Here is an 8,620-nt window from a genome sequence, read left to right as displayed (position 1 = left end):
TCCCCTCTTTGGCCAGCATGAACAAGGCTGCTAGGAGCATTCAAATGCAAATTTTGTATGCGTGCCTGTTTTCACTTCTTTTAAAGTGTGTATTTGGATGGACCTGCTGGCTCCTGTGACCAGTCTACGTGTGCCATTTTGAGGAACCTCTGGGTAGTTTTCCAAAGTTCCTGCTCCATATCATAACCCCATCTGCAGCCAAGTTCCCACATCCTCGCTCACACTTGGTATGGGCTGTCTTGATTGTAACCATACTTGTGGGTGTGCAGTTCTGTCTGTTGAGCTTTGGATTTGCATTTCCCTAATGACTAATGATATTGAACATCCTTTCGTATGCTGATGGTCCCCTTCTGTGAGTTTTCTTCCCATGTCTCCCAATGGTGCTCTTGAAGCACAAAAGGTTTTATTTTGGTAAAATATAATTTTCATTATTTTTCTCTTGTTATCTTTTTTGGTGTCAACTCATAGAACTCTGTCCAACTCAAGACCAACCTTTTCTAAGTTTAGCTTTTGTGTTGGGGTAGATTGTCCATTTGAGTAATCTTGGCTATGATGGGAAATTGTCCTTCAGGAGGGTGTCTGGTTATCTCAGAAGTGTATTGAAAAGATAACTTCCCCATGGGGTAGTCTTTGGCTCTGGTTATGAACAAATTGATCACATATGTGCGTTTTTATTTTTGAGTTCCCAGTTCTGTTCCATTGATCGGTTGGCCTCTCCTTATTCAGTAGCATACTGTTCTGAAACTGGAAATGGGATCCTCTCAGTCTGATCTTTTCTAACTATTCCATGTCCTCTATCTTCTGTTCTATGTCCTTTAACTTCTCATATGGATTTTTGAATCATACCAAATTCTGTTTAGAAAGAAAGAAAGAAAGAAGGAAGGAAGGAAGGAAAGAAAGAAAGAAAGAAAGAAAGAAAGAAAGAAAGAAAGAAAGAAAGAAAGAAAGAAAGAAAGAAAGAAAGGCAGAAAGCTGGGTTCTTGACACACTGCATCACATTGGTAGATCAATTTGGTTTTAACTATCATGCATGTTTAACATGTATAACCCAATGTACACCGTGAAATGACTGCCGCAGTAAAGCAATACACCCGCATCACACAATTTCTCTTTGTGTGCATCTGAGAGAGGTAGGGGCAGTTAAAGTCGAGTGATGCAGTCAACTTCCAGAACCCAGAACAGCAGCTGCACCCCTGGTGCTGGGCATCAGGTACCCGCTTATCCTACATGCCTGCATCTTTGTTCCCTCCAAGCTGCAGCTCTGCTCCTCTCGCCCACATCGCTACACTGTCATTTCCTTTGTTCTGTATTCTGTATTTTTGTCAAGACTCCATCTGAGGGAGAGCTTAGTTCTTCTCTTTCTGTGTCTGGCTTAGTTTACCTGACACAGTGTCTTCAGTCTCAGTAATGCCTTTGGATAAGGCAAGACCTTCACTTTAAAGCCTGAACAATATCATGTCATGGACACATATCACAAGATCTATACCAATTCATTCAGCATTGTTTTTATATCTTGGCTAGAGTGAAAAATGCCACAGTAGATGTTGGAGTGGAGCCTTGCCTCCTTGTTTGAGGATGGTCTCTCTTGTTTCCACCATTGTGATGGCCCTGAGCCTCTGGTCTAGCGGATCCTCCTGGCTTTCTTCTACCTCACTGTAGGAGTCCTGTGATTACAGATACATGCCACTGCCTGAGCCTTTTATATGATTTTAGGGAACCAAACTTGACTCAGTTTCCCTTACTTCCATGTCTTACAATACATTTTATTTACATGCACAGGAACAATGAAACAGATTCTTTTATCTAATAAATAGGCATTCAGTTTTACCATATAGCTATCATTTCTGTGGTCCTTAATTTGTTCATACATTTCCCCCACCCCAAAGAAACCCCTTTAGCATTCTTTTCATGTAAGTATGCTGGCAGACATTAGAAAAATCCCTTCCTTTCACTCTTACTTTGAAGGAGTATTTTGTTTTCTGGGTGTAGATTTCTATGTTGACATTATTTTCTGTTAGTACCATAAAGATGACACATACCTTAGTGTGTTCAGCCAATATAACACCATGTCATAAAGTGGGTGGTTTAAATGACAGACATTTAATTCTCATAGCTCTGAAGGCTGGTGAAAGAGGCTCGGGGTGCTAGGCAGTTTGGTCCCTGGTGAGGGCTCTCTTCTCCGCTTGCAGACAGACTCTTGCTGTCCTCAGGTACTGGAGAGATAGATGCTCTACCTACCTCTTTGTATGGAGCCACTTACTCATGAGCACTACATTCCCAGTGCCTAATTGCTTCTGAAATGCCACTGTGTTGGCTTCAAGCTATGGATTGGAAGACATACATTGAGTTCAGAGCAGCACCCTGCTGTCTTCTCCACGGCATCTGTTGCAATAATGGATTGATATATTGACTCTTTGGAAGGTTTCACATTGTTTTCCGGGACACTTTAAACAGTGTTTCGACTGGTCTTTGATCTTAGCACTTTAGTCTTGTGTGCCAAGATACTATTGGCTCTTCTGTGCTCTGCTCTGAGTTTGTAAGGCTCCCTGAGCTTGTGGTTCCTAACTCACGGTGGGAGCCCTTGTCCTTCATCCTTCCCTAGTGCTCTCCTTACGCATGTGGAAGCCTGAAGCCCTTTCACTGTGGGATGCACTGTTTATTTCTCCTTTTGACTTTGGTGCTTCCTGTCCATGTCTCACAGTAAGGATGCCCTTTGATGACCCAGCCTACTGTTGCTCATTTAACCTGTGTTCCTTATGGTATTCAAGTCATAGCATGGTTTTAATCTTAGTCATTATAATTTTTAATTTTATATTTCCAATCTGTGCTTTTAAAGTTGATTCCAGTTCTCTGGCAACTATCTCCATGGTATAGTCTAGTTTTTTTTTTTTTAAATAAATGAATGAGGTATTTCAAAATCTGTGTCAGATAATTTTAATCTAGGGCTACTTGTCAGCCTGCTCTGTTTGCTTTTTGGTCCTGGCTTTTCTTTACTTGTTTTTTTGTTTTGTTTTGTTTTTGATTGTGTGGGTTGGTTTTTTTTTTTTCCGTAACTGTAGAGTGAATGATGGCTGTTGTAGATAAGTATTACAATAAGTTATAAAGTTCTACATGACATACTTGCCTCTGGAGAGGATCCACTTTACTCTGCTGTCCAGAGAAGAAAGAAGAGAAGAGAACTCCATCCAACTGAAGCGACCTTCGTTAGGATTAGTCTAGAGCTAAAGCAGGCCTCCTCCTCCTCCTCCTCCTCCTCCTCCTCCTCCTCCTCCTCCTCCGTGAGTGGGAGCCTTGTGACACACACCATGGCAAACTTTTGTCTCTTTTCTGGTTGTTTTAGTTTAGCCTCCCCAGATCTCACCTGTGGAGAAGAAAGGGCTCCACAACCAAAGCTCGGTGCTGGGAAGTGGGAAGATGGCTGTCAGCCAAGCGTTTGCCTCTCAAGCACTGTGAGTTTGATTCCTAGAACCCACATTTTGAAAGTCCTGGGAGTGATGGTCCAAGCTTGCTATCCCAGTGCTTGGGAGGCAGAGACAGGAGGATTCCCTGGGGCTCACTCACCTACCAGTCTGCTCTATGTGGTGACTTCCTGACTTGGCCAATAGGAGACCTGATCTCAAAAACAAAACCAAAAACAACAGAAAAACAAAAAAACAAAAACAAAAAACAAGGTAGAAGGCACTGGAGAAACAACATCCATTCTGCTCACTTCCACAGGTGGGTGCATGCATGCATGCGCACATGCTGGCTCCCATACAAAAGGGCACATAGTGGTGGGGTGGTGGATGGGAGACAGGGGACAGACACAAACCGGTGCTAAATGAATCCCGCTCCTCAAGACCTGTCTGCTCTGTGTCCACAAAATCCCCCAGCTTTTGTCTCACACAGACTGCTGTTGTGCTTTAAAAAGCTCTGCTGCTGCTTCAGCCTCATGAAAAGACTTTGAATGCTTCGAGGAAGGGTTATCACGTGAAATCTGGGCTTCTTCCTTTTGGGGTCAGCTGGCTCAAGTCCCGCCAGCCTTCAAAGCTCCTTCAAAGCCCTGCACATCTTCAAGCAGGTGATTTTTTTTTTTTTTGGGAAGCACATCTTTTTTAGTGTTTATTTTTGGGGGAGCACTGACCTGCTAAGTTACTTAGCCGCAAGTAAAAGTTTGCTGGCATTTATTATTAATGACTTAAATCTTAAAGAAGTTTTAGGTTTACAGCAAAATTGAGCAAGAAAGTATCAAGAATTCCCAAATGGCTCCTGTCCTGCAACAAAGTGCCTCCCATTATCAGCCTGTGCCACCACCCAGGGAGATTCACTACGAACAACACGCTTTGGTAAGCACAGCCAAAGCCAAACCCTTGGTGTTATGCATTTTACTGTTTTTGATAAATGATGTCGCTTATTTGGCTATTCATTTATATAAAACTTCTCCTTCTAAAGATGTTATTGATTAACTTATTTATTTATATGCGTGTTTATAGGCTTGAGTTTATCCATACGACTTGCACGAAGGAGTTCATCAAGGCCAGACGTTACAAGTGGTTGTGAGCTGCCATGCGGGTGCTGGGGACTAAACCCAGGTCCCCTGCAAGAGCAGTAAGCACTCTGAGCCACGTAGTCATCTTTGTCCCCTAGTTTTATTTTAAAGTTTGAGTATTTGTTATGCTTCTGCGAGGCTATGTGCATATGAATACAGGTGCCTGCATAGGCTAGAAGAGAATGTCAGACCCTTGCAGCTTGTATTACATGCCTCTGAGAGCCGCCTCATGTGGGTGCTGAGAACTGAAGTTGGGTTCTCTGGAAGAGCAATAGATATGCCTAAACCTGAACCATGCCTCCAGCTCCCCAATCTAACTTTTTTCCAAATAAACTTTATATAAAACTAAGTATCAGGGGCTGGAGAGATGGATCAGCATTTAATAGCATGTACTACTTCTGCAGAGGCCCCAAGTTGGGTTCCAAGATCCTACATTAGGAGGCTCACAATGTCTTATAATTCCAGCTCAAGGGCACAAACCCATCTTCAGACATATGCATACACACACACACTCATGCATGCATGCAGACACATGCACATGCATGCAGACATGCATACACATGCATGCACACATGTACACATGCACACACATGCATGCATGCAAACACCTGCATGCATGCAGACACATACACAGGCATGCAGACATGCACACAAACATTCACATGCATGCACATGCATGCACATGCATGCAACACATATACACACAAACACATGCATGCACACACATGCATGCATGAGCACATGCACACACACATACACGCACATGCACACACTTTCACAGAATTTAGAAGAACATGAAATTTGCAAAGACAGCTCTGAGAGTTGCCCACTGCATGACAGCAGCCTTCCCCAACACTGACGTCTTACCACCGAGGAACATCCATCCATACACACCAAGAGCAACGACAACGAACTATGCGCCTAAGGAACCTCCAGACTTGATTTGCACTTTTTTGAGTTTTATCTTTAATATTGCTCATCTGTTCTAGGATCCAGTCCAGGACCCTACCTTGTATGTGGCTGTTGTGTTTCAGTTGGCTCTCTCAATAGGACACAGTTTCCTACACTGAGTCATGTTGAATCTGGGGGTGGAGGGGGATAGTGGATTGATAGTTGATAGACCGAACCTCAGTTTGCCTTCTTTTGATATTTTTTCTTATGTCTATAATAAGGTTATGATATTTTGTGCTGCCTTTCCAGCATAATCAGGTCAGAGGTACATGTTATCAGCACATATTCCAACCAGTGATGTCAGCCTTGACCACTTAGCCAGAGTAGCATCCAAAGGGTGTTCCTACCACAAAGTCACTCTCTTTAATTCTTTTACTTCTTGTTGGAAGAAAGCCCTGAGGTCCAACCCACACCTCAGCAAAGGAGCTGATGAAAGGTAACTATTATTATTATTATTATTATGGATGCTGATACAAAAAGGACACCCAGGGCCAAACCCCTTACCTGGGTTGACCTGCCAAGCAAGGTTAAGGCTCCAGACTCCTTAGAACTGGGTCTAAGAATTAGTCTCCCAATACTAAGAGCCTCTTCCTTCCTAAACTGTTTTCAAGAGTGATTTAAAAAAAAAAAAACAGACAGGGTAATGGAAGATGTGGGGTGCTTTCAAGATGCAGGAGGACTCACCAGGAGAATTGGGCAATTCACTTGTAAATGTATCTGTCGCCTCAGGGTGCTATCTAGCCAGCAACACAGTGAAGTGGAAATTTGGCAAACATGATCATTAATTATCTAATTTGGCTGTTTATTCCAATCAACTTAATTGGTTAGCTGCCAGGTTTCCACTCCACTTTAAACTGCTCAGGGACAGTAAGAGGGGAGGGGATTAAACCATAGCACCATCAGATTCTTTAATGCAGGGTTGATGAAAATCGCTTCAAGGAACTGATGTTTGGCCTTTAAGGTAGTGTGAGATAAAATGAGATAAAACTTCTCCTGTATTTTCTTTGCAAAACGACAGAACAGGCTCAGCTGGATTTCTGGGTCCATTAACTCTCCTGGAGTCTGAGATGCAGCTAATTCTTCACTCAAAGATCCCCGACATCATTGTCTAAGGATTCCACGAGACACATTTAGTGGTAGCATCAGAACTCCTGGAGGAGTGAGTGGGTGGCATCCAGCACACTCCAGGATCTCTGTGTCCTCGTGTGGAATCTTAGTATGTATGTCTTCACATTCCCTAACTTATTCATTCCTTATGGTGATGCGCCAGGCGCTGTACTACTAAGTACGGCAGACGTAATCTCGAGGGATCAGGACCCTTCCCTAGAGGAGTTCCATGTCTGCTTGGAGAGTAGGCATTAGAAACTTAGAATGCCATTGTTGTACAATTGACATGACGATAGAGACGATTGAAATCATGAGTGTGAGCAAAGCCGGGGAGGGGCCGTTTGCTTGGATGGGTCACATAAGGGTTGGTTGGGAGTTAAATGTCAAAACTGGTAGAGCCCTCTGTCTTTGAGAGCTCTTGAGAGGTTGGTAGGGGAAGGTGGTCTCGGCATGCTAACAGTGCCTGCAGTGACATAACAAGCAATGAGTCCTTTGGGGTGCCTGCTGTACCCGGAATCTGGGCTGTAGGTGGGAAGGTGGGATGAGGGTGCAGACAGAATCTTCCTGGCAGTGTGAGGAAAAGCCTTGGAAAGAAGGGGAATTAGTTATGTTTGAGCAGCCACTGCCAAGGCCACAGAAGGGCATCCATACACACCTCTCTCTCTCTTAAACTATTTCTTCCACGTAAGAACACTACAATGCGGATCCTGTGCCACAGCACTCCATACTCAAATACCGTCGGGAGAGAGCTGGTCCCCCAGGAGTGCTCAAATTTCTGGCCCAAGAGGGACCCACCCAGAGCCATCAGGACACAGGAAAAATGGAACAGCCTGAGACAGGATCCTTCTGGGTTCTGTCTGCAACCCAGAGCTGACACTGTGTCACAGTTCTCCATACCCAAATTCCTCCTGGAGAGAACTGGTCTCCCAGGAGTACTGACACACAGGCTTGCAGGAGGGACAAGCCACAGTCAGAGACAGCAAGACCAGCTAACACCAGAGATAACCAAATGTCAATAGGCAAGAACAAGAACATAAGCAACAGAAGCCAGGGCTACTTGGCATCATCAGAACACAGTTCTCCCACCACAGCAAGCCCTGGATACCTCAACACACCAGAAAAGCAAGATTTTGATTTAAAATCACATTTCATGATGATGACAGAGGACTTTAAGAAGGACATGAATAACTCCTTTAAAGAAATACAAGGAGAACACAGGTAAACAGCTAGAAGCCCTTAAAGAGGAAACACAAAAATCCCTTTAAAAATTACAGGAAAATACAACCAAACAGGTGAAGAAATTGAACAAAACCATCCACTATCTAGAAATGGAAATAGAACCAATAAAGAAACCACAAAAGGAGACAACCCTGAAGATAGAAAACCTAGGAAAGAGATCAGGAGCCATAGATACAAGCATCATCAACAGAATACAAGAGGTAGAAGAGAGAATCTCAGGTGCAGAAGATATCATAGAAAACATTGACACAACAGTCAAAGAAAAATCCAAAATGCAAAAAATCTCCTAACTCAAAACATCCAGAAAATCCAGGACACAATGAGAAGACCAAACCTAAGGATAATAGGTATAGATGAGAATGAAGATTCTCAACTTAAAGGGCCAGTAAATATCTTCAATAAAATTCTAGAAGAAAACTTCCCTAACCTAAAGAAAGAGATGCCCATAAACATACAAGAAGCCTACAGAACTCCAAATAGATTGGACCAGAAAAGAAATTCCTCCTGACACATAATAATCAGAACAACAAATGCACTAAATAAAGATAGAATATTAAAAGCAGTAAGGGAAAAGGGTCAAGTAACAAATAAAGGCAGACCTATCAGAATTACACCAGACTTCTCACCAGAGACAATGAAAGCTAGAAGATCCTGGACAGATGTCATACAGACCCTAAGAGAACACAAATGCCACCCCAGGCTACTATACTCAGCAAAACTCTCAATTACCATAGATGGAAAAACCAAGATAGTCTATGAAAAAAAAAACAAATTTATACAATATTTTTCTACAAA

Source organism: Mus caroli, chromosome 16 (genome assembly GCF_900094665.2).
Source record: "Mus caroli chromosome 16, CAROLI_EIJ_v1.1, whole genome shotgun sequence".
NCBI classification, from domain to species: Eukaryota; Metazoa; Chordata; class Mammalia; order Rodentia; family Muridae; genus Mus; species Mus caroli.
This window is presented reverse-complemented; position numbering follows the sequence as displayed.